General features: G+C 43.8%; 1 protein-coding gene and 1 long non-coding RNA gene across 2 annotated transcripts in view; one reads left to right on the forward strand and one right to left on the reverse strand.

Annotated features, from left to right (window-relative positions):
• Positions 1-27,203, reverse strand: part of SYNE1 (spectrin repeat containing nuclear envelope protein 1) — a 507,598-nt gene that overhangs the window by 440,904 nt on the left and 39,491 nt on the right.
• Positions 1,784-26,680, forward strand: LOC122459385. The gene is made up of 3 exons (XR_006280039.1): positions 1,784-1,794; positions 16,430-16,431; positions 26,461-26,680. It is a non-coding gene; the product is annotated as an uncharacterized LOC122459385 (long non-coding RNA).

The following is a 27,203-nucleotide window of genomic DNA, read 5'->3' on the forward strand; positions in this document are numbered from 1 at the left end:
AGCTGTAGTAACCTCTTTACCTCCTGCGCGAGGAAACTCTCATGAGGGGATGCCTGAAGAGAGACGGGGAAGGCAGGTGGGAAGTGGTGGGGAGAAAGGAACTGGAGGGTATAACCCTATTCCACTGTGCTGAGGACCCAGTAGTTCAAAGTTATAGCAGTCCACGCCAGGAGGAAAGGGGAAAGGCAGTCAGAGAACACTGGGAAAGATGGATCTGGAAAATAGTCTGGTAGATCGCCCTCAGGCACACCCTCAAAATGACCATTTGGCCCCCTGCTTATTATGGGTCAAGCCCGACTGCGCAGATGATGGAGGTGGGTGGCTCGGGCGGCGCTTGTAACCCTTGGCTCATTTATGGGGCTGGTCCTGCCAAGGCTGGCTCCCCTGGCCCTTAAGCTGCTGCGGTTTGAACCACTTATGCACCAGGGCTGGCATCTAGAGACCCAGGGTTTTCGGGGTGGTGTGGGAGTCCTTAAGACCATGCAACTTGCTGTCTGTTTGCTCTGCAAATAGGGCCCCTCCAACAAAGGACAGGTCCTGCAATGACTGCTGGGCCTCAGGAGACAATCCAAGAGGAGCAGCCAAGAGACTCGCCGCATGGAGATAGCGGAAGCCCTGGAGCGGGAAGCAGCATCAGCAGCATCCGATGCCACTTAGAGGGCCGTCCTCGTCTCAATAGTGCCCTCATCGAGGATCACTCGGAACTCTTTCTTGGAAGCCTCAGGGAGCGACCTTCGAACTTGGCCATGGCTTGCCACATATTGAAGTCTTATCAGCCCAGGAGGGCTTGGTGGTTGGCCACTCTCTGCTAAGGCTAGAAGACGAGTAAACTTTACGTCCAAAGAGATCCAACCTCATCAAGTCTTTATTTTTGGGGGTAGCCCCCAGTGATGAGCTGCCAAAATCTTAACAATGGGTTCCCTCCTCACCCCACGAGAAGGTCGTTGCCCACCCCCGCCCCCCGGGGACTCCTGCCCCATCCAACCCCCCACGCTCCTTGACACCCCCCCCAGGATCCCTGCCCCATCCACCCTCCTCCCCTGCCCCTGACTGCCCCCAGAACTGGGCAGGAGGGTCTCATGGGCCACCGTAGTGGGTGCCCACCCCACCCCAAAGAGCCAGAGGGACCTGCCGGGGGGCGAGGTGGGGAGTCCCGGCGGTGCTTACCTGGGGCAGCTCCCAGGAAGCATCCGGCAGGTCCCTCTGGCTCCTGGGTGGGGGAGAGTAGCTGGGAGGGAGCAGGGGAAGCGGCCGCTCCCCCCACTGATCACAGCAAAAGTGGCGCCTTAGGTGCCGACTCTGGGGGTGCTCTGGGGCTGGAGCACCCACAGGGAAAATTTGGTGGGTGCAGAGCACCCACCGGCAGCTCCCCGCCCCGCACCCAGCCCCAGCTCACCTCCGCTCCACCTACGCCCCGAATGCACCGCCCCGCTCTGCTTCTCAGCACCCCCTTTCCCCCCAGCTACCCACAAATCAGCTGTTTGGTGGGAAGCCGGGGAGGGCTGAGAAGCAGGTGGCGGCTTCCCGCTCAGGCCGAGGGTTGCGGAGATGAGCTGGGGCGGGGAGTGGTTCCCCTGCCCCCCCCCCAGGTTACCTGCTGTGGCGCAAGCGGCCCTCCTTGCGTCCACCTGCCCCAGCTCACCTCCGCCTTGTTGGGCCTGAGTGCGAAGCCGCTGCTTGCTTCTCAGCCTGCCCCGGCTTCCTGCGCAAACAGCTGATTCACGGGAAGCCTGGGGGGGTGGAGAAGCAGAGCAGGGCAGCGCGTTCAGGGGAGGAGGCGGAGGCGGAGCGGAGGTGAGCTGGGGCCGGGGGTGGGGCGGGGAGCTGCCAGTGGGTGCTCTGCAGCTACCAAATTTTTCCCTTGGGTGCTCCAGGGCTGGAGCACTCATGGAGTCGGCGCCTAAGGCGCCACTTTTGGCCGTTTAAATTTAGAAGCCCTTTTAGAACCAGTTGTCCCTTGCGGAACAACCGGTTCTAAAAGGGTTTTTATATTAACCAGTTCTAGCAAACCGGTGCGAACCGGCTCCAGCTGGTCGACCAGGTTGTCCTTTCCTCTCCTGGTGGTTAACCGCCTCAATCACAAGGGAATTAGGGGGTGGATGGGTGTATAAGTACTCATGCTTTGGTTAGCACGAAGACCTTGCATTCGGCCCTTTGAGATAGGGGCCAGGGAAGAGGGGGTCTGCCACAGGGCATTAGTGATTTTGGAAACCCCTTCATGAAGGGGTAGAGCCACACTGGAAGGGGCCGAGGAGCAGAGGACGTCAAACAGAGAGTCCGAGGGCTCTTCCAGTTCCTCTGCCTGAAGCCCGAGATTAGAAGCAACCCTCTTCAAAAGTTCCTGGTGTACTTTGGCATCATCCTGAGGAACTGGGTGAGGGGGCTCCGTGATAGCCTTGTCCAGCGATGACAAGGGCAATGCCGGTGCCACTGGACCCTCCACATCCATTGGTGGTCCAGCGGCTTGCTCCCCGGGTCCTCCTGGACCTGCGGGTTCCTACCCCCCAAAGCCTTGAGCACTGGAGGAGGATGAGATATCAAGGCCACTGGCCTCTCCAAGACTCCCAACACTAATCAAGCAGCCTGGGAAGGTTGGGAGAACTCCCAAGGGTTCCATGGATACCATGACACCAGACACTGCGCTTAGGGCCACGGGACAGGTTTCAGTGCCAATAATATAGTACTGGGGCTTGTCCTGCAGTCAGGGAACCTCACTCCAAGCAGGAGCTACCAGCACTGCAGTCAGTACTGGGCGACCAGGTTCGGGCTAGCAGTGGCTCTTGTCCAACTGGTGCCGACCTGTCTGAGCAAGACTGACTTGGTCGGGCTCTCAACCAGTACCAGGATGTCGAACAGGATCAAGAGTTACTATGGGCCAGCTGCTGGGAGGATCGTCCTGAGTAGGGCGATCTCCTTCTTGGAGACAGGCAATGATGGCCCAGCAATCAGCGGTCTCTGGTGTCCAATCAGTCCTGGGCCCTTGGAGATGGTCAGGGCTGCTATTGGAATTCTTGTCACATGGCTCATGCCTCAGAGGGTCTGTGCCAATCTACTGGTGAGGTACGCCTCGAGTCCTTCGATCGGTGCCCCCCAGTTCAGGGACTGAAGAGGGCTCCACTGAGCCTGCCTCTCCAGTCCTGAGACATGACGGCTTCGGGCAGGCAAATGCTGGTGGGATGTCCTTTTCAATGGGGATCGGTACCACTGAGGCAGGAACACACACATAGGTCCCAACCCAGGTTTTCCCCAAGACCAGGGTACGGGGGAGCCGGTGTAGGCAGCACCAGGAGCGTCAGGATCTCTTGAGCTGCTCAAAGAGCTTCGGGCATCAATGGCACCTGAAGCTGGTTAGGGCCTGCACCGCTATCTGGGGTGACAGGCGAAGCATGGGATTGGCTGCACCACTCAACTTGAGCTGGGGCCCAACTTCCCAAAGAGGTGTTGAGCTGCCCGGCAAAGGTCGTGGCTCACCCCCAGCCCTCTCCTTTCCCTTACGGGAGGTAGGAGAACTTCCCCTCCCAGTCTTTTACGGCTTCTTCCCCGGAGCCATGAAGAGGGACTGATGCCAGCTTGTGGACAGCACCGGCAGAGCACTGCATACGGAGGCTGCGTTGCTCAGTGTGGAGTCGGTCCACTGCTCCGGTGCTGGAGTGAGTAGCTGATTCCATTAGGAGTGCTTTCAGATGGATATCGTGCTCCTTCTTTGCCCTAGGTTTAAAGGACTTGCAGGTATGGCACTTGTCACTTACGTGCCCTTCGCCTAAATATCTTAGGCAGTTGGTATGTGGATCGCTGACGGACATAGGCCATTTCCAGTGATTGCAGGGCTTAAAGCCTGGGGACCAGGCCATGCCCCATCCCCCAGCTGAGTCCCATTTGAGACTAATGAAAAGTTGAGAACTACTACTAAGGGTAACTAAGAAACTACTAATTATATACAACTATATTACCCGTTTTCAAAGTTCACAAGAATAGAAAACAAAACGCTAGCCAAAGCAGCAGATGTTCCAGCACCGTCACTGGTGGCAAGAAGGAACTGAGGGTGCGGAGAGCCGGCGGCACCCCTTATACCATGCCATGAGGGCGCCACTCAAGAGGGCACCAGAGCCGGTCTCCTACAGATATTGCTGAGCTGAAAAGTTCTGCCACCAGTGCATGTGGCGAGCACACACACCTAATATGGAATGGACATGAGCAAGCACTTGAAGAACTAGTATGTTTATGTACACTTTTCATTATAGTACAATAGTCAATGTAGCTTATGTATTTCCTGGTCTGTATTTTACCTGATTTGAATAAAGAAAGAAAAATAATGAAACTGCTATTCCAAAGCTTGAAAAATTCACTTACCCAATCACCAATAGTAAGGAAAAGTTTTCCTAATAAGTGTGGAAGCCTAAGGTATCAATTTCTGCAGAATATACAATTTCTTTAAAAACACAAGAAAACTACAGTCAATTTCATAGCTGCTATTCAGAGCCCTGTGGGCATCCATGAAATTGATAAAAAGGGCAAGAGAATTCCCTTTTCACCAAAGCATTGTCCATTGACTACAGGGATGGGGCCCTATTTACCTTGAGCTACTAGATTTAATCTTCCACCTCGCATGTGTCTTTAAAACTGTTCAAATGCTGTATTACCAACATAATTCTTGTTCCCTGAGGACAACAGCTCCCAGCAAGCCCATATTCAAATCTATATAGTTTATAACTCTTTTTCCCCTCACCATAACTGTAGAGAGAAACACCCACATAGCACAATACAGAAAACCTTACGCAACTACTTGTCATTCCCGAGAATGATCCCATTGAAATCTCTGGGATTACTCACATGAGAAAGAGTTTCAATTTGGATCCATAACAAATAAATTGAAAACCTCATTCTTTAGAACTTTGAACAATTCAATCAACTCCATTCATTTTTGTAAAAAGAAAATGAGTACTTGTGGCACCTTAGAGACTAACAAATTTATTAGAGCATAAGCTTTCGTGAGCTACAGTATGCTCTAATAAATTTGTTAGTCGCTAAGGTGCCACAAGTACTCATTTTCTTTTTGCGAATACAGACTAACACGGCTGCTACTCTGAAACCATTCATTTTTGTGGAATTTTTCTTTATGCTGCTTATAAATTCTGACCAGTTACAGAAACACAATGGGCAATTAAAAACATCTCAACAAAATCACAAAAACACCTTCAAATTAAAGGAAAAGTAAGTGAAGAATGATAAAAGGTTAAAGCAGCACTAACTTTCTGGCATCCAATCACAGATCCCACTGAGTTCTACAATGAAACCCATCAGCAGAGCTTGTGGAAAGAAATACTAGTTGCCAAACGGACATCAGGTAGGAACATAAACTGCAGTGTATACAATGTGCCAAGATGTCAGTGCCAAAACAAAGTTTAATTAGGCACACAGCCTGATCTCCAACCCAAATTCTAATAGGATCATAGTTATCTTGGTGACTACCACAGCATATATCTTTAGAGCCATGGAAAAGTGACACATCTTGTGTAATTTTTTGAAAATTCTGTTCACTGATAAGGTACCACTCTTGTCAATTAGCTCTTTAAGTGAAAGCTGCACTGGAAATATTGTCCAGGAACTCTTAAGTTCTGATAGGGCTGGGGAGGTCCTCACCTCACTGGGAACATCTTTGAAATTAACATACAGATACTTGGTTGAAAGCATCTCATTTCTTAAATAGTCTGAATATGTGTCAGGCACAGTACATTTCCCTGGATAAATTAAATAGGAGGGAGCCAGTGCCCTGCCTGAGCAATGGTGGCAATTCAACAGAAGAACTGCCTAATGCTTACAATCTAAATCTGAGAAACTGAATTCTGTTTCTTTTCCATGATGAGGTATTGAGATACAATATCTGCTCATGTTTTGATTAGTCTAAATGAAAACTTGATATTTATGGAAGATTTTGTTACAGAAAGGTGAAGAGGTGGCAGGCTACACAGTTGCTCAATATTGTTCTAACTGTTTTCTGTTATAACCAGTTCTACCTGAGAGAAGGAGTGGTGGTTTAGATATAAAACCAGTGGTGATTTATTAGATGCAATGTTTTAGCAAATCTTCTAGAAAAGTACAATACTTTTTGTCTACTCATATAGGTAATCATATATAGCTGTAGATGTATACATGCATATGTGATATAGGTATGTCAAAACTCTCTTTTAATTTTAGATTGTCATTGTCCACACCCTCATGCCTTTTTTTTGTTTGTTTTTTTACATTTTTTATTCATATATTTGTATCTCATTGCCTTGTGCCATATCTGTTACTATAGGCAGGGCTATTGGCACTCCATGTTATTAAAATTCCCTGACACTTCCCATTAAAAGATGCAGTTTTCAGTTGCTTTACAACTTTGCCAAACTTTAACAATTTAGGCTTAAATTTTCCATGCCCCCAGCTGTCTGCCTCATATATATAAAATTTTCAGCCAAAATGGTTCAGCCATATCAGAGGATGAAGCTTGAAAAAATATATCTAATTTTGCCCAGGTTAAAAAAATTCTTGAAACCTTTTCTTTGAAATGCTCTATCAACCCCTATACTTTGGAGTAGAACTTGAAAATGTGGCAGCGGTTGGCCTTTCTATCAGGGATGTGCCTTCTGCCTTCCCCATAAAAATGTGGCCAAGTGATAAGCCTCTGAAAATTTGCAGTTTACACATGCTCAGTAGAAGTTGAAGACTCCAACCTCACTGAGCATATTCCATCTTCTCATAGCTACTAGTGCTGATTATACAGTGCATACACCATCACCACAGAGTGATTAAGCATGCAGCAAGCCCACAGCTAGGGGGGCACAGAAGGATTTCCCTCTAAAAGCTGATCTGTGACAGACTGGGGCCGGGCACTGGAACTGATAGCAGGGAGCCTGTTGCCTGTGTTCTCAATAACACACACACACACATACCCCACCCCGGCACCAAGGGAGCATGGAGGAGGTAGCCTTCTGATTCAAATGTGGAGAGGATAAAAGCTGAACTAGGGAGAGGGACAGGAGTAGATTGAGGAAAAGAGTGTGGTGAGACTGGGACTTGAAGGGGTGGGAGAGAAACTTGACTGGAAATTGGAGTGGGAGACTGGGACTAGTTGGGCCAGGATACTGGGAGCCAAGGGAGAGGGCAATCCAGGATCAGGTGAGTTGGAAAGATGGGCTGGGTTGGGCAAGGAGACTGGAGGCTGCGGGCTTTGAGGGGGAGAACTGGGACTGGAAGCTGGTGAAAGAAACTGAGGGGTGAATGGGGAGTGGAGACTGGGAACCAACTGATGGGTGGGCAACGAAATCAGCTGAGGAACAGAGGTGACAGGGGAAATTGGGACTGACTGGTCAAGAAATCTGGGACTAGGCACCTGTGGAGGGTGGGAGGGAGCAGAGACAGATCTGATAAGGAAATGGATTGTGGGAAGAGAACTAGCACTGGCTGGGTTCAGAGACTAGGATATGGAGTCAGGGAGGAGGTGGGGTGGAGACCGAGATAAGAAGAGGAGCATTGAGAGGAGATTGGGATTGGGAGCCAAGGTGGAGGAAATGGACCAGATGGGCAAACAGAGTTGCAGCAGGAGGGGAGAAAACTAGGGCTGGCTGGGGAAGGAGACCTGGACTGGGTGTTGGACGGGGAGAGACCAAGAATCAGGGAGGACTTTGGGATTTAGACAAACACCTGTCAGGAATGGTCGAGTTATTACTTAGACATGCCTTGAGTGCAAAGGACTGGACTAGACGACCTAATGAGGTCCCTTGCAGTCCTATACTTCTACGATTTGGAGAGCAAGCCCAGAGGCAGGGACTAAGACTGGCTGGGCAAGGAGACTAGGACTACACTGAGAACCGCAAAGAGTAGAAATGGGAACTGAGTCGGCAAAGATAATGGGACTCGGACAAGAGGCCAGGGGAGGAGAAAAGACAAGACTGGGACAGGGAAACCTTGGAAGGGACAGGTCAGAATAGATCAGAGTCTGCCTCACTAGAACAGACTCCACTCCAGACTCTGAAATGGAACCCAGGATTCCTGAGTCTCATCATTCCTCTACTGTCAGAAAATACTTGTGAAACCTGCTGACAAAATGTGTGTTTCATTTCCCTCTAGTGCTGGTCCACACAGAGATCTCAACTACTACTGCGATCAGTTACTCCATTGGCTCAAGTGGCAGAGGTCTATTTGGTAGATCTAAAGGTTCCGGCCTTGCTGAAGATCCTTCTAGGTGTCAATATGAGGCATTCCACAGGATGGAATTTTTGGTTTTTGAGTTTGTTTTTTAAAAATCCTAGGAAACTACTCACAAAAATATGTTAAAAAACATTATTAAGGTTACAAAGTCAAGCACTCAAAAGTTTGGAAATGCAAGAATTAAGGCTGGCATATATATTTGTATTCCTAACTTTCAACTTGCTTGTAAACTCTGCCTATGAACACTATTCTAACAAACGTAGTTTAAAAGTAGATCATGTTGAGATCAAATAGCTGCTAGCCCCCTGAATAGTAAGCAATATAGTGCACATATATTACTCAGTCTAGCTTATACCCCAAATACCCCTTTCAGTGGTACTAGTCCACAAGTGTCCCAGTACAGATAACCAAAAAATCCCACACTAAATTAGTAATAACATATGAAATGTGTAGCAGTATTTGTAGCCTGGAAGCAAAAAATCTCCAATAAATTAATAGGAGTAGCTCCTGGGGTTGCTGCAGAGGCAGTACACTCTGCCCCTAGGGGGAAAGGAAGTAGCCTCACATCTCTTGCATCAACTCCCTGGCCAGCTTAGAAGTAGCACTGATTAATTCCACAGGGAGTTCCAGCCAGTTCTCCTCAGCAGGAAGGTCACCACAATGAAGAAGCCTGAGGGTTCTGGGTCTGAAGAAATAGTGGAGGAGAGAGAATAGGGCGTGGAAGCAAATAATTCTTCTCCTCCTTTAAAAGCCAACAACATGATATGTTATTTTTTAATGACATAAGGCAACTAATCTTAAGAAAACAACAAGGTCATTGTGGGTAACTGACTGATATAATAAAAAGGCTTATTAGCCCTGTACCTCCTTGCTACTCATCATTTTTTCTCTATGGCAGCAAAGGATTTGTGGGGAAAGGGCAAAGCAGGGAAGGAATTATGATTTTCACAGTCTTTTCTTAGGGCTCCTTCTCAGGCAGTACAACTACACACTGGCCCTTATGCAGGATTATATCTAAAGGTACAATCCAGTCTTAAACACATTTAATTTAGAGTGTGTTTTGTGATCTCTATCTCTTGGGCATTTCCTTATTGAGAAGTGAATTGTGAAGGAAACAGTCATGCTTCGTGATGCTTGGAGCAAGAATTTAGAAAAGAGCCCTTTGAGCTACGAGGCAGAATTCTAGGTGAATCAGCCTGAATGCCTTCTGCTTCCTCCAGGCTTCCAACATGGGAAGAAGAGTGGGGTAAAGAATGCTGGAGGTAATCCTATTGTGGCTGGGGACACTGGAGAGTCAGATTCAGAGAAGTTAAGTAACTTCCAGAGAGGTACTGAGGTCTGGTAATTTGGTACAGGAATGCAAGTCAGGAGACTTGGGACTAAGCCAGTCTCTGACATTAATATAGGAACCAATCCAACTCCCTTTGAAATGAAGGGGAGTATTTCTACTGACTTCAACAAAAGTTGGATTCGGCCCTTGCTGAGTAATCTTAGTCAATTCACTTAACCTCTCTCATCTTACATTTTGCTATTTGTAAACTGGAGACAGTGGGTTTTTTTAAGTGGCAAAAATGTGAAACTATATAAGGTTTAGTATGTCCACAGCCAAAGGCAGGCAGGGTTCACATTTGTTTCACTGTGAAAGCATTAATTAATATAATAAAGTATTGTTGTTTAGGGACATGTTTCTCTGCTGAAGAAGTATAACCAAAAACAACAATAGCAATGCTTAATTACTTATAGGGCCTAAGACATCTGGGTGCCTAACAAAATGTTACCAAATATGTTTTAAACAAAACCAGAGATTATAATGATTGTATACAGAGCAGGTGCAAAAACAATGAAAGCAAAACAAAATCCCAGAGCCATCACCCAAACATACAATAAATAAAACAACATCCATCATAGATTCTAAAAAGAAAAAGAAAACAAGAACATCTTGAATCTCCCCAGGAAGGATGTGATGGGTGTACTCTGCACTGTATTTAACGCAGTACTTACCAAATCCAACAGTTTTTACTAGTTCTTTACTCAGCAAAGCTCCCCACAATCTCAATGCAAGTTTTGCCTGAGTAAGCAGTGCAGGATCAGGAACTGTACTGGGGAAGCATAAAGACAGTGAGTGAAATCCTGGCTCCACTGAAGTCAATAGAAGTTTTGCCACTGACATTAATGGGACCTGGATTTAGACAAAGTATTTAGAGAATACAGAGGGTTCTTAAGCAAAGGGACTGATACACATAAGAAAAAAATGACTCTGGAAGAAAACATTGGTACACAATTGAGAAAAGTTAACTGCAGACTGAAACATAAACAGCAGGGGTACCTGAAGTATTTTAAACAAAACTGAAAACAAGACAATGAAATCCATCTCCTCCTGCCAAAAAGATATTATGGCCTACACACTGAAAAGAACTAAGGTCAATGGGAAATTAATAGGCTACACTTCAACAAGAGCAACTGTCACAAGAGAAAATAAATGTTGGGACCCCTCCTTCCAACTAGCCATAAAAAAAAGGAGAGTGATCACAACCCCCTAGACCTACTCATAACCCCTTACAGGGGTTGCATCCCTCAAGGATATGGTAGGGCACTGTCTGTAGTCTGGTGAAATAATCAAGACTCTAAACACTTCAACAAGAAGTAACAAACTATTTATTAAAAGCTTGTTTGTTATGTTGAATGGTACTTCTATAGTAACCAGAGTGCTGCATGCACTATTCATGCCCCCTCCTGCCCCAATCTGTCCCTGACTCCACTGAAGGGGAGTGTGGTTGGCACAGAGTTGAGTAACCTGGCTACATGCCACTGGGGAATTCTCAAAAGGAAAATCCCAAGCTTCCCTTTTAGGATGGCTTTAAAACAACTTTGTTCTGTTGGAGCAATGCAAAGGCGAAATACACTGGGTAGGGGTCAAGTGCAAGAATAGGTTGATTACTACTAAACATTGTAATGGCAATGATAGTAAGCACCAGATGCCTAGTTATGGTTTCAATAGGGATTTGTAATCAGCATAGTAGCACCATCGTACATTTCAGGTGCACAACTTTTATGAGTTTTGATGGCCAGAGGAGGCTGAGGACGTAGTAACAGAAAATGTTCCTTTTCAGGGTGATCCAATCAATAAAGCACAGACAAAAGTCAGGTGTCACTTTCTCTTCCTGGCAGGTACCACCGGCTGCAACAAATTTGCAGACCTATCTTAAGGTTAAACTAGTGATTTTTCTTTTATTATTGTGTTTACTAATCAAGGAATTTACAAGGGAATGGTATGTTGTTTTGAGGGCTGCACTGGAATTGCAAGCTATCACTTTATGGGCATTGAAGAGGTGTCCAGGTCCTGCTTGTGGGCTAGAGAGCTCTGTAACACAGCATGCAAGTACAGTCCTTCTGGAAACAGTCAGCTTAAAGCAGGGTGGGGTGAGTTGTACCACGCTGCCTGTTTTCTCTATTTTGGGTTCTTGTATGTTCTGAACTCTAAGAAATAAAGTAGGGTAACACAGTACTTTTATTTTTATCTATTTTCTCTGTTTCTGTGCCGTACAGATCATATACCATCCAACAACTCAGTGTGTAGTGTATTTGTTTGAATTTACAAATATTACAGTAACCTAATGAGAATACTAATTTAAGTCTTTCTTTGGAGCTAATGCTGAATATGTATGACACCATCTGACATTCTGCTGAGAACAGTACTTGGTCTTTCATTTTCATTATGTCTAATGCATGTCTGTTCCTTTTCTGTGTTAGTGTGCTTCCATGACATCCCAGAAGGCATTTTTATGCAACGTGTCCTAATGCTGTCATGTTGAACACTTAAACGCCTGATCTCATCTTAAAAGCTCATCTTAAGTTGAACACTTAAAAGCCTGGCTTTATCTCATAATGCTGTAACTCCATCTACTTCATTAAAATGGCTCCTGGTCTACAATGTTGCGAGAACGAAGCAGATCCACGGGTATCTTTTTAATAAATAATTCTAGTAAGCATACAGTATGGACCAGATTCTGATCTCAGTTACAGTGGTGCACATCAGGAGTAACTCCACTGAAGTCTATGGAGTTATCTGGTGTAAAGCCAACATAAGTCAGAGGAGAATCAGACCATATTTATTTGTAATCTCCCCTTTAAACAGCCATTTTTTCTTCTGATATTATCTATCACACTTGTATTCTATTTAAACAATAAGAAAATAAAGGTGCCGCCTCAAAGACACCCATAAGCTGAATGTCCTAATTGGCAAACAAAATTACAGAGGTTTGCTCATTTCAGACAGAACAGTGTAATTGCCAAATTGAACTTTGCTAAATTTAAACCATTTGGGTTGAAATTTTTCATGCCAGACGTCTGCTCATTGTTCCTACGTGGTGACAAGACTACATATGCACCATCTCCACCAAGCTGGGGAACAGGGGAATGAGCAGAGGGGGCAGAAGATGATAGTCTATGAACATAGTGAAGGGAAACAGGTGCAGATGAGGGAAGACAGGAACAGAGGGGGAGCAGGGGCAGGAGCTGGGAGGAAGGATAGGAGCAGGGGGTGAGACTAGGGCATGAGTTGGAACAGGGCAGAAGGGATAACAGGACTGAGGAGGTGAGAATAGAAGAAAAAGGGAACAGGGAGAAACTGGGGTTGAAAGATCTGTATCCACTAAATAACACTCCCCTCCAGAACCTGGAATTGAAACCATTATTTTTAAATCTCAGTATTCCTTTGTTTTTTAGTATGTGTTTCTATTCCCCTGTAGTGGCAGGCTATTCCACTATTAGTTCAAGTGGCAGAGCACTATACTGTAGGTATAAAGATCCCAATCACCATCTGGATGAGAGGGGCAGTATGGTTCCACAAGATGGCGATTTTATGTTTTCAAAGTTTAAGTTTTAAAAGTTTAGGAAATTACATTAAAATATATTAAGAAAACACTCAGGTTGAAAAATCAAGCACTCAAATCAAGGTAGTATGTGTGTATGTATTAGTTTTATTACATGGTCACATTTATTACATTTTTCACAGGACTTTGAACCCTTCATTCTAGCATTTCCTAACATTTAAGTGCTTAACTTTGCAATCTTTATGTTCTTTTAACATAGGTTTTTTGGATGCAATATAACATTGTTCGGCTAAGTGCCTTACCAATAGTAGCTGATAGGTAACTCCTTATGCAAGGAGTTTAATGCAGCTCTGGCAAAAGACTATATCAATGAAAAAATGATAGCAATGGCTCTTTTATTTATAGACATTTTTATAATAAATGGCAAAGCCTAACCACTTGTATTATTTTTATGCAGGAATCATGAAATGATAAAGGAATTCTTTATAAACTGGCACTGCAGAAGGATGTGATGACATCAGTAAACAGAAGGACAAAATTATATTACTCCACTTCCTGCGTTAGAGATACCATCTACATAACCACAGTTGTTACCTAGGTATCGCACCCATGGCATTGGTTAATAGCAGCAGAAAGTGAATTAGATTTGCAAAAATTATTAGCATTTTTGGAGTATAACAGCAGTTTGGCTAGTATTTCAATTTTCTGTAATTCTAAAGTTTCTTTAACACTTGTAAATATAGGTGAGGAAAATTGCTGTGATAACAGAGACAAACCAAACTACATGCCATTTTGCAAATTAATATTTACATGTTGCATTTTAATTTTCTGATTATTAGTACTGTCAAATAATGCTGACATTTTTCTGCAAGTATTTGCTCAAATAAAATACTGAATTAGCTCTGTTCTCCTGTAGCTTCTTGGTAAGGCTGTATGTCTGTCATAGCCACAATCTCCATGGAAATTGTAACAGGGTTTGTTTGTTTGTTTCAGAAAAAGTCTTGGTCCAAGTCACGAGAGTAAGTTCACTACTGAGCAGACTTCCTGTATGATTAATTATAAATTTGGTTTTCTACATGTGTCATGAAGAGGACTATGACACATATTGTTGAGGACTGCAAAATGACTCAACTTCCTGGAGGTTTTCATGCCTTGAACATTGTTGATAAGAACACTGTGGCTTGACTTGACCGAACTGCATATGCCAAATAATATAATGGCTGTAAACTGCTTTGACTGTAAATGTTTATTTGACTTATAATTTTTATGCCAACTTAATATTATTCATAATGCTTTTGTGCCATGACTTTTCCTGTTTTAAAATTAAAATGATAACTTTTCCTATTTTTTTACCAGGACAAACAATGAGTATTAATTATAATTGTGTTATTGGTACAGTTACCCTACAGCCCTGGGCTGACCAGAATCCAACTACACATAACAGAACAGAGATATTCATAGCACTTTATAAATACTGAGCTAAATTCTTCCATCTTTAGACTGCTTCTTACACAAGTTCCATTGACTTCAGTGGGATTACTTACATGAGTAAGAATCTAGGAGAACCTGGCCTCTTTATTATTAACAGTGCTATTTTACTATTGGCTATCAATCAGGTATTATGTCTCACAAGTTTGTACAGAATCCACTTTTTCATCAACTTAATTACCATTCCAGCGCTAATGACAATTATTGTATTCAAATGCAGCAGTGCTTTTCCTGTAATTCTTTCTTTTGATGTCATTTTCCCTATCCTGGGAAAAGCAGTATTTCTTAATCTGTCAAAGGTCAGAAAATCAAACACCGTCTAGTAAACAAACATGCCCATACTTGTCTTTCTGAAAGTACTGCAACAGCATACAAAGCTCAAATACTTCATTCAGCTGCCATGCAGGTTGTAACATTCACAGCTTTGCAACCCATCTATTTACAGCACTCTCAGCCCCAACTGCATTTAGATTTTTTGCATACTGCTTAGAAGCTGCACATATATTTTTATTCAAGAAAATAGAAGAACAGAGCTAGAAATGACTACCTGTCATAACCTAATGTGTTAGTTTCTCCCTTGAAAACTAAACTACATACAATAGTTAATGCTTCCTAGTTGCTATAGAGATAAAGTTTTTCTTCCTAAAAGAAATCAAAAGATACAAAGGCCCTGATTCAAAGTCCAAAAACTCCCACTGCCTTCAGTGGGCTTTTGATTGAACTCTAAGCTGAACTGAAGCAAAACTATATTCATTGCAAGTATTCCAGTTCGCTACTGATATACTGGACTAGCTCAAATCTACATGCAATTTTTTTAAACTAACCAACGGAGTATTCATGAATTATCCTGAAGGCAAATGATAAATGTTTGCCAGTCATCATGCAACTTACATAGGACCAGAAAGGAGTAATAAGCCCTTCATGTGTGGAACAGTCTGAGGACAACTCTGTCATCTATGTGCCATATAATTTAATTAGTTCACAAGCATTCCTACACAAGTATTTTTGTGGTCAGCAAATATTTTCATATTTTAAACTTTTAAAAACTTTTAATTAAATTTCTCATTTTTCAACTATATCTTTTTTCAAAGAAGATAACTAAAACTGAATGCTATACTCCACATGCAGACTAACCTATGTTTTTTGTAAAGCCATAGCAAAATCTGCTTGGATTTACAAAATATATCACATTGTTGATACAGTACATAAAGATGTTTTTAACATACCTAATTAAACTATGCTTAGCTTGACCTGAAGCGTGACTATGTTTCCATTCATTTTCATCTGCTGTCCCTTTTGTTTTGAATTATCAGAAAGGGTAAACAGGAGCAAACAATTTAGTTATTTCATTAGAACATGATTTATACCTTTCACAAATCTATGTGCAGCTGGTAAATTATACTTTTCCAAATATATCCTTAAACCAGCCATAAATATAATCTCCAAAAATGTGCTTATTGCAGGCCCTGATCCAGCAAAGCACTTAGGCACATGCTTAACTTTAAGCATGTGACTAGCCCCTCTGAAGTCATTTTGAACAGGCATTTTTACTGTTATTATTTAAATATAAATAAATTAATATACAGTTTGGAAGAAATGGGTTCATACTAAATAACAGAGCTAACAGAAATGTGGCATACAAGGTGTTAACCCATGACAACTGCACTAATCTGAGGTATAATCAGTTTTAAGGATTTTGAAATTATTGTAGTGCTTAATGGTATTAGTGGATCATTGGTTAGTAGTGGCAATTAGCTGATTAATAAGGCAACATTCATGCATAAGACAAAAGTTGCACATTTCTGATTATGGAAACTTAGCTCTACCAGAAGAGGAGCAAGAGGAGTCAACCCTTTCTAAATGATTCCAGTCTTCTTTTTCATGAAAAATATTTCTGGTTTAATCTCCTTCTTCCCCAGCCGTACATTGGTTTGAATTTTTATTTTGATCTACTGGAGGTAAATTATTTCTAACATTTATTAGAAAAAATCCACACAAAATTCTAGCAACTCAGGAACCACTAAACTCCCAGCCCACAATAAAAACACCTCCTATTCCCAACCCGTATTAATCACCCACCCTCCATTATCGGAAACATCCCAAGGGCTAGATGAAGCCTAAGTAGGGTTGCAAACTTTCTACTCACACAAAACCGAACACCCTTGCCCCACCCCCTACCCCACCCCTCCTCTGAAGCCCCGCTCCTTCTCCAAGGCCCTGTCCCCCCACTCACTCCACCCCCCCTCTGTCGCTCATTCTCCACACCCCCACTCACTCTCTCATTTTCACCGGGCTTAGGCAGTGAGTTGGGATGCGGGAAGGGGTGAGGGCTCCAGCTGGGGGTGCAGGCTCTGGGGTGGGGCCAGGGATGAGGGATTTGGGGTGTGAGGGGGACTCCAGGCTAGGGCAGGGGGTTGGGGTGCAGGTGGGGGGGAAGGCTCCGAGCTGGGTTCGAGGGGTTCCGAGGGCAGGAGGGGGATCAGGGCTGGGCAGGAGGTTGGGGCACAGGAGGGAGTCAGGGCATCAGGCTCCAGGTGGTACTTACCTCAGGCGGCTCTTGGAAGCAGCGGCATGTCCCCACTCCAGCTCCTACATGGAGGTAAAGCCAGGCAGTTCTGCACGGTGCCCCATCCGCAGGCTCCACTCCCGCAGCTCCCATTGGCCATGGTTCCCAGCCAATAGGAGCTGCAGAGTTGGCGCCTGGGATGGGGACTGCGTGCAGAGCCCCCTGGCTGCCCCTACACGTAGGAGTCGGAGGGAGACATACGACTGCTTCTGGAAGCCACGCGGAGCCCAGGAAAGCAGGGAGCCTGCCTAAGCCCTGCTGTGCTGATGACCGGACTTTTAATGGCCCAGTCAGCGGTGCTGACTGGAGCTGCCAGGGTCCCTTTTCAGCCAGACATTCCAGTCGAAAACTGGACACCTGGCAACCCTAGGCAGCCTAAGGCCAGTCCTGAGCTGAGGGTGGTATGGCTGCCCAAACCGATAAGGAGCTCAGTGGAGGAATATGTTTCCCTTTCCCTGAGGTCCCTACTACACAGGGTAGCTGTGCAGGCTGGACCACCCTTTAAGATGATGCAGACTGTTAGTGCCCCCACCCTCTAAGAAGCCACCAACCCACAGAGCAGGAGAGAGCAGGGATGGAGAGGGACCCATTACCCCTCCTCTTCTTCATGCTTTCTGGGGTGAGGTGTGTTCTCCAGAGCTCAAGGAGGGAGCAGTCTCAGCACTCCCCTGACCACAGGACTGCAATTGTCCCTGACCCTGGCTCAGGGCATGCACTGATGAAAAGGAACACTCCTTGAGCCCCCTCTCCCCTCACAAACCCACATCAGGGCTAGTGATAGTATTGCCAACCCAATGTGCTCAAAAAATGTGTGTGAGACCCTTTAAAAATCATGAGATTGACTTCAAAATCATGACTTTTTGAGAGGAATGACTTTGGCATCTTTTTATTTGTCTTCTAGTGTCATAGCCTTTAGGGTCATGTTGCAAGCTATTGTCACCACCTTATGCAAATTAGTAGCTTTTTTTTTTTAATTAAAGCTTGGATTTTCATGTAATCGCATGAATTGAGAAACTGGGGCTTTCAGTAAACTACCAAATATTGTGATGTTTGACAACATTGCAATCAGGACCTGAAAAACTAAATGGGCCTTACAGCATACTTCAAAAATCACAAAATCCAGATGCAGTAGAACCAAGAAAGGAAGTATGTTTCAGAGATGAAGGGTCTTATCTGAAAATGCCTCATTGTGTTTCTTGTTCTAACACGTAATGCTCTGTGCACTATCCTGGAAGTAACTCTCACTGTGAGCAAGCATGGGACTGTGTGAGTACTAGAAGCTACACATACCACAGAAAGAAAGTTACATGATCAGCTACTGTAGTTCTCAGCAGGAGGTACCATAATTTTGAGCACCTTCATAGTTCAGAGGTCCTTGCTGGTTTATTGAATGGTCTATGTCATTTGATTTTTGTTTAAATTATCAAACAACTTTTTGTCTGAAACTTCCTGTACATGGTACTGATGAGTGCTGGACAAACAAACAGATCCATCTCCCATCTGTTTAACATCCATCTGTTTAAAAGTTTAATTTGTGCAAATAAAACAATGTGCATTAATTATGGTAAATAAGATTCATGGGAAAGGATCTGTATGTTAAGAGCAGAAGAGGGTTTTATCAGAACTATGATGTTGTGCTGCATTTATTTTAGTCCAATTGAAATCAGTGTAAAATCAATGTTGTGTTACTGTTCCCACTCTCTTCAAGTTATTTTTAAGTGACAAAGTGAAGTGCCAAGATTAAGTAATACTGAATCAGGCAGGAAGTTCTGCAGAGGTAGCATGAATCACTGCAGAACATTTTCAGCCCACATCATGCATGCACATGCACACACACACACACACACACACAGAGAACTCTACTGTATCTTTATAAGTCTTACCATGCCCACTATGGGCAAATCTGTAAGCCATACTTGAGTTTTCCTCCATTTTTACTTAGTCAAACAAGCTCCTTTTGCCTTGGCAAAAAAAAAATAAGAAAATAAAAGCAGAGTAATAACTTAGTAAAGATCTTGAGATCTGGCATTAGTTTACAGTTCAGAAAGAATAAAGAATACCCAGCCTGCAGGATCTAGCAGAGATGTAGCTTTTTTAATGCCAGAGAAAATATAATGAACTGCAAATGTACCTTTTGTGCATTATAAAAGAGGATCCTCTTACCACAAGGAAACTTATATTGTTTTATTTAGAATTCATAGCGCAAGTATTTTATTCTTAGAAAAATCGAAAACCAATCTATTCTTAACCTATGATCATGTTTACTAGGTTAAGAGAGTACTTTTGGCTTAATAAGGTGGAGATAGAAAATGCCTTCTTCAAATTATTATGCATTTAGAGAGATTCAAAATAGGAAATCCTGGAAATTAAAGAGTTCAGGGCTTAGGAGAATCAGCTTTGATTTGCAGTCTTCATGGGATCAGCAGGGGATGGTGGAAATTTTTTGTTCTATACCAAAAGACTCCTCTTTATCATGTGATGGAGCTGCTAAGTAGGGGACTACAACTCCCATCAGCACCACTGCACTTCCCTTTCTCCCTGACCAGGTAAGAGGAAAGGTCCTGAACCAGGAATGCTGGGCTCTGTCTGGAGAAATGGTACTGGCAGCCACATTGAAGCCAGGAGCTGGACAGAAACTGGAGGCAGAAAATCTCCAGGAACCATCTGCAACCTTTGCCCTTTCCTGCCACGCCTAGTAAAATACGTTTTCCCTTAGCCATGTTTCTGAGTGATTTTGGGGACCTACCAGGGCTAGCAACGACAAGGCCTAGCTTCTGAAAAAACAACAGTGCTTGCCTCCCAGTAGTGATACACCTGGCACAAGACTTGTGGCAGAGGGCACTCTCATCATCCACAGGATCTCTTTGGGGAAGCTTTTAAATCTGCATCCCACATTAGGAAGAGAAGAATTGGAGTTGTGCTAAAAGAGGATAGAGAGAAGATTCTCTAAAGCACCTGTAAACATTAAGAGAAAAGTTGGATGACAGTCTCTCTCCACAAGCTTGAAAAAATGCTGCTTTTGCTTCAAAATCTAATGGCAGGAATTTCACATTTGTAAATGAAAGTAGATTAGGATAATTAAAGATTAGGATAATTTAATAATCTTGTGCCTGCTGTTCACTTCTTTGATTTCCTAAAAGAAATATTCCACTCTTCAAATTCCAATAATCCATCCATTTATTATCTTGACAAAATTTTAATTTACTATTAAATTTGGAGGAACAAGAATCTCTCTTTTAGGAACAAATACTAAAGAACTGTATATTGGAAAAGTGTTACCAAGGACGAGTGCTCCATGACTGGCAGAGTCTAACCAAGGACTCAGTGGAGACCTTACATGTGCTTCCTTATCCTTGCCTGATGTTTTGTGTTATGCTCCTGAGTCTGAAGTTTTCTTACATGTAAATATGCAGGAACTCTTACATTCCCAACTAACGGAGCCTGAGGAATATTTCACCGCTGTAATCATTAAAGTGAGACTGTGTCATTTTATTACTGAGTCACTGCTTTAAAAATAAACTCTCTGGGGTAACATCCAGGACCAGATTCTATAGGACAGATCAATATTTGGTCTGAAGCAACTAATAGCCTAAGATGCAGGCACTATGGGTGAAATCTTGGCCACACTGAAGCCCATGTTAAAACTCCCATTGACTTCAACTGGGCCAAGATTTTACCCTATATTTTCATAAATATTTACTTAATTGTCCTTTTGGCAATGTACATTCCTAAAGATGCCTTCTTTCGAGGACTGTGTGAAATTGAGGGTCATGGCTAAGATAAAGATCGTTGGGTCCTTTCCACAAAGGATGGGGTATTAATCCCATTGTCTTGGCCAAATTCCAATTTGAGCAAATATTCTCTACTTGCCCAGATTTCCCCTGCAGATTAAATCGAATGATATGGTTTGTTGCAGTACTGTTGTGCATTGTTAAAGGCAACTTGCAAAGGAAAAAAAGTGACTATTTCCTTTTTTCCCTTATTGAGTATAAAAAGGACCTGCTGTTTTTCACTTTTTGTTAAAGATTTCTTCCCTACTAATTTTTTATGTTAGATATTCTGCTCTTATCTACTCTGGAATTCTTGCATAACTGGAGATCTAGCGAGATTAAGACATCACAAGAGACTAGAAAATGAACAGTTAGGAAGGGAACTGATTGTTTGTCAGGTGGCTTCCAATTCTTTGATTTGTGTGAAAACCTTTTCAACTCCAGTGCGAAATTAACACTTGAGAAATAGGCTGTCTTTGTTAAATATATCCCATCCCTTCAATTACAGGATGAGAGCACAATCCCTGATGCCTTAACTATATTCTGTGGTGAGCAAGGAGACAGCACCATCTTTTAGAATGGGGCAGCTTGTTCATCTGTTGCCCTCAGACTTCTCACCAGACCAGGATGCTCGCCTCCTTCCGTGCTCTTTAACCCCTCAGTGATCCACTGAAGGAGTAGCCCCTAAATGCACACAACTGCAGGGACTGCAATTGTGACAGATCCTTGTGCAGTGAGAGATGCTCCTGGTGGAGAGAAAAACCTAGATGGACCTGTAGCAATCTAGCCCAATGAGAGCCGAGACTGGACCTTCAAATTCAAATTTTATATAAACAAGCATATATGTGTTCCTGGAAAAGTGAAAAAACATTGGGACTCTATCACTTTTTTGAAAAGTCATATATACTATGCTGGGTAAATGAGGTGTGCTTGTTTTCCAGCCAGTTGGATGAAAAACAGGTCTGATCTGCAGACAAAAAATAATGGAACTGAGTTTGAGCCTGTCTTTCTATTTATGGTCAGATCAGTAAGTGCAGCCATGGTAAATTGATTAGTCTGGGCCCACCAGGTGAGGCAGTCATTCTTAAAAGCAGCTGCTGAGTGAACAGAGGCAACTGCAGAAAGTATAGGTAACCGTTGTGGCAGCAGAACTCAGGCCATGAAAATCTACTGCAGCAAGCAAAGCATCAAAAATATATGGGGTAAAAGAGGTAAACCTAGGTCTAAACTTAGCATGCAATATATACACTGCACAGTTAAAATTACCTAAGGCATAAATGTGGCCTCAGAGCCTCAGAAAAGTAGGATTTTTTCATAGATTCATAGATATTAAGGTCAGAAGGGACCATTATGATCATCCAGTCCGACCTCCTGCATAATGTAGGCCACAGAATCTCACCCACCCACTCCTGCAATAAACCTCTCACCTATGTCTGAGCTATTGAAGTCCTCAAATCATGGTTTAAAGACTTCAAGTTGCAGAGTATCCTCCAGCAAGTGACCCGTGCCCCATGCTACAGAGGAAAGCAAAAACCCCCCAGGGCCTCTTCCAATCTGCCCTGGAGGAAAATTTCTTCCTGACCCCAAATATGGTGATCAGATGAAGCCTGTGGGCAAGATTCACCAGCCAGATACCCAGGAAAGATTTCTCTATAGTAACTCAGATCCCACCCCATCTAACATCCCATCACAGGCCATTGGGCCTATTTACCATGAATAGTTAAAGATCAGTTAATTGCTAAAATCATGTTATCCCATCATACCTTCTCCTCCATAAACTTATCGAGTTTAATCTTGAAGCCAGATAGGTCTTTTGCCCCCACTGCTTCCCTTGGAAGGCTATTCCAGAACTTCCACTCATCTGATGGTTAGAAAACGTTGTCTAATTTCAAGCCTAAACTTCCCGATGGCCAGTTTATATCCATTTGTTTTTGTGTCCACATTGGTACTCAGCTTAAATAATTCCTCTCCCTCTTCGATATTTATCCCTCTGATATATTTATAAAGAGCAATCATATCTCCCCTCAACCTGCTTTTGGTTAGCTAAACAAGCCAAGCTCTTTGAGTCTCCCTTCATAAGACAGGTTTTCCGTTCTTCGGATCATCCTAGTAGCCCTTCTCTGTACCTGTTCCAGTTTGTGCAAGTTATTTTTTTTACATAAGCTAGCATGCAGTAGAACGCCCAGCTCATGTGACAAAATCAGAATATTTCTCCTGGTTAGGGTGACCAGGTGTCCGGTTTTTGACTGGAACACCCAGTTGAAAAGGGGCCCTGACAGCTCTGGTCAGCACCACCAACCAGGCTGTTAAAAGTCCAGTGCTGCAGAGCTAAGGAAGACTAGTCCCTACGTGTCCTGGCTCCGTGCTGAGTCCTGGAAGCAGCCAGCAGATCTGGCTCCTAGGCAGGAGGGCTCTGGGGCTCAGAGCCCCCTTCTGCACCCCAAACCCTTCATCCTTGACCTCACCCTAGAGCTTGCATCCCCAGACAGAACCCTCACCCCCTCCCGTACGACAATCCCCTGCTTCAACCCGTGGCTCCCTCCACACCCTGAACCCCTCATCCCCAGCCCCAACCCAGAGTCCCAGATGGAACCCTCACCTGCTTCCACACTCCAACCCCCAGCCCCAGCCCAGAGCCCCCTCCCACACCCTGAACCCCTCATTTCTGGCCCCACCCGGAGCCTGCACCCCTAATTAGAGCTCTCACCCCCTCCTGCACCCCAACTCCCTGTAGTGAGGGGGGGCAGGGCCTCGGGGAAGGGGGAGGGCTAGGTTGTTCAGTTTTGTGGGATTAGAAAGTTGGCAACCTTACTCCTGCTTACCTCAGAAGTCAAAATAGTGAGGGGTCTTTGGGAATGTTCTAGCTAAACATTTTTTCACGGGAAAATGCCGATTCATCAGATGTGAAACTTTTCACGAATTAATGTTATATCAAGTGTTTGCTGAACTTAAATTTTTGGTTTAAAAAAAATTGAGATTTTTGTTCCAGAAAGTTTAAGTTTATTAGTCTAAACAATTTTTCATTTTGAAATTTTAGTAAATATACATTATTTTTAAGGGAAAAAGCTAATCAAATTAAATGGTTCAAAATTATTAAAACAAGTGTTCTGAACAGGAAAAAAATCTGATATTTGGTTGGTGAAAATCTTCAAAATTTTGACTTTTTATCCCTATTCAAGACAGCAAAAATTTCCAAATATTAAAAATTCTCACAGGTGTGGAATCTGTTTCCCACTCAGCCCAAGTCTGTAGTAATATTAATGATTCAGATTGTTTATACCCTACCTGGCTGCAGCTGAGTTCAATAAAACAGTTATTCAATCCCAGCAAGTCAATTGGGAGGCATACACAAATATATTTGTTGTAAATGACTCTTCAGTGGTGAATAGTAATTTGTTCTGCATTTAGTTGTATCATCCCTTTAGAACACTATTTTAAAATAAAGTTATCCAGTTTCACATTTCTGATTATCTCCTTGACATATCATCCTGGAGGTCCAGTCAGCAGCTCCAATTCCACATGGCAAAAGCTCATAGAATATCAGAGTTGGAAAGGACCTCAGGAGATAATCTAGTCTAGCCCCCTGCTCAAAGCAGGACCAATCCCCAAATTTTTTTGCCCCAGATCCCTAAATGGCCCCCTCAAGCATTGAACTCATAACCCTGGGCTTAGTAGGCCAATGCTCAAACCACTGAGCTCTCTCTCCTCCTCCCCCCCTCATCTTTTTTCTGTTGACACTGGCAACATTCCCAATCACACTTCATCAGCAAAGATCAGAACCTTGTTGCAATATTCACCTCTTCTGTTTCTTTTGGCAGTTGTAAAATCTTGCCAGGTCTTTCTCTGCAACATTACACACTTCCTCCCTATTCCTACAGACAATATGCTTGCCCACAGGGCTATAGTTGGGGATTGGTCCTGCTTTGAGAAGGGGGTTGGACTAGATGAACTCTGAAGGCCCGTCCAACCCTGATATTCCATTATTCTATCTCCCCAACTCAGCTACTCCGAACTCCTTCTCTTCTCTTGTCTGCACCATCTCCTTTGCACTCTTTTCAACAGTACTCAGAATGTAGCAACTAAAATCATCTTCCTCACCCACACCTTGGCAAATTCTACTTCCCCTATCTGATTCCTTCCCCTAGCTTCTTCTCACTTTCCATATCCTCATCCTTACTTTCCAGGCTCTCCATGAATCTGACCTTGCTTTTTATTCACCCCCTTAGTTTGTTCCTCTTACTTTTGTCTTCATGCTTTCTTTCAGGCTTCCCTCTATACCTGGAATGCCTTCCCTATCTCAGGTTTCAGAGTAGCAGCCGTGTTAGACTGTATTCGCAAAAAGAAAAGGAGTACTTGTGGCACCTTAGAGACTAACAAATTTATTAGAGCATAAGCTTTCCTGAGCTACAGCTCACTGCATCGGATGCATCTGTCAAGCCTATGTCCTTTTCTCTTCCAAATCCCTCCTCAGAACTTACTTCTTCCATAAAGCCCACAGATGTTAAGCCATCTAAGTAAAAATGCTACCAGACACCCAATAGTTAAAAAGCCAAACATTTCAAAGACAGTATCTTCGTCTGAGTCTCCAAGGGCATTTAGAGTCCAGTTTGTATATTTGAACATACAATATTTGTTCATCAATTGAGATAGTTCCTTGGAGTAGGGACTTGAGTCTTCTTCTGCATCTTATATAATGGAAAACACATTGTCAACACTTAAGACATTCATAACCTTAATAAAAGTCTCTTTCAGATGTTTCCTAATGAAATTATTCAGAATTTATATAATTCTCTCTCTCTCTCTATATATATATATATATATACACACACACACACACACACGCACACATATATATAAAAAATTCCTTCTCTCTCTCTGTATACACAATTTTGTTTGATTCAGCATCAGTGAAAGCAGAGTCAGGATGAGCTCCACCCTGACATCTGGTGGTGAGGTGTGGCAAGTTGTGGAAAAGAACTTCAGGGGCTGATCTCATTTGCATAGGCACACCCACCCCGCCTAGAATGAGCCCATTGCTGCCCAAATGGTCACTTTGGCTGCTATGGGATCCCCAGTATCTCTGTTACTGGGGCAGAAAGAATAAATTGTTATTATCCTGATTATGGGAATCAAGGACAGTGGAACTGTACTTGGCCTTTTGTTATGATGGAGGGACTCGCCATCAACTAAGTAGCATTCGCTAGGCAAGGGACATGGGTTCCAAAATTCTGTGAATTGAGAGAGGCTGGAGATAGGTATTAGTACTTTGTGGTGTGGGTCCCTTTGTGAGGGCTTGAAACATCAATTGCACCTCCCTCCCCCTCCCCCTATGGTGGAACATCAGAGCTAATTTTGGGTCTATTAGGAGTCTAGCTACAGGTGCTGAGCTGAATTCACTTTGGCCTTATGGTGCACTAGTACTGAGGCTCCTACTACTACAAGCTGAAATCACTAAAGAGCTAAAATCACTGACCACTGTGTTAAGTAGTGGGGAGCCTGAAGATCTATTACGGAGTGGAGCAGTTTGTGGGATGGCGGGAGCTGCTTGCAATGTGGTTTGTGGGATGGCTGGTGGAGCGGCTCATGGGGTGGATCGGAGTGAAACCCTATGGAGCTGTGGGGCAGTCAGCTTCAGATTATGTAAGGTGCCCCTTACCTCTCCCCCCCCACACACACACACACATTTTCACCCAGATTGGGGAGTAACACTCTGCAGATGAATTTTTGAACTCTGAGGCTAGACTTTTGGGTTGTTGGATTTTTTGGACTTTGGATGATTTTTGGGTTGCTGGACGCAAGAGATGTTTGGGTTGTTGGACTCAAGAACCTGAGGGAAAGGACATGGCCCAATTTTCTGGGGGGGGGGTCTTTGCTCATGGTTTGGTTGATGAACCCTAGTTGTGGTATTTTCCCAATTTAATGCTGATGTCGTTTACCTCATGTTATTAAAGATTCTCTGCTACACCGAGACTCTGTGCTTACAAGAGGAGAAGTATTGCCTCTTTGAGGCGCCCACGGGGGTGTGTAAGATTTTCCCAGTTCACTGGGTGGGGGCTCGAGCCAGTTTTGCATTTGCTTTGATGAGAGGGAACCCCTGTGTACTGAACTCGCTTGCTGCTATCAACTTGACCTGGCAGAAGGGTTACATCAGTATTGACTGTCTTTGGGGTAAACACTGCCCAAAACAAATCTTTCAAGTCAATACATTGTGATGTTCACCTCAACAGAAGTCAGTAGGCCCAATGCTTGATGCAACTCAGAAGGATGGCTGGGGGCACAAAAGCATACTCGTTGCTTCTCTGATTCTGGTCTGTTCGGATATTGGGCCAATTCCTGGCATAAATTAGAGCAGCATGC

Source organism: Dermochelys coriacea, chromosome 3 (genome assembly GCF_009764565.3).
Source record: "Dermochelys coriacea isolate rDerCor1 chromosome 3, rDerCor1.pri.v4, whole genome shotgun sequence".
NCBI lineage: Eukaryota > Metazoa > Chordata > Testudines > Dermochelyidae > Dermochelys > Dermochelys coriacea.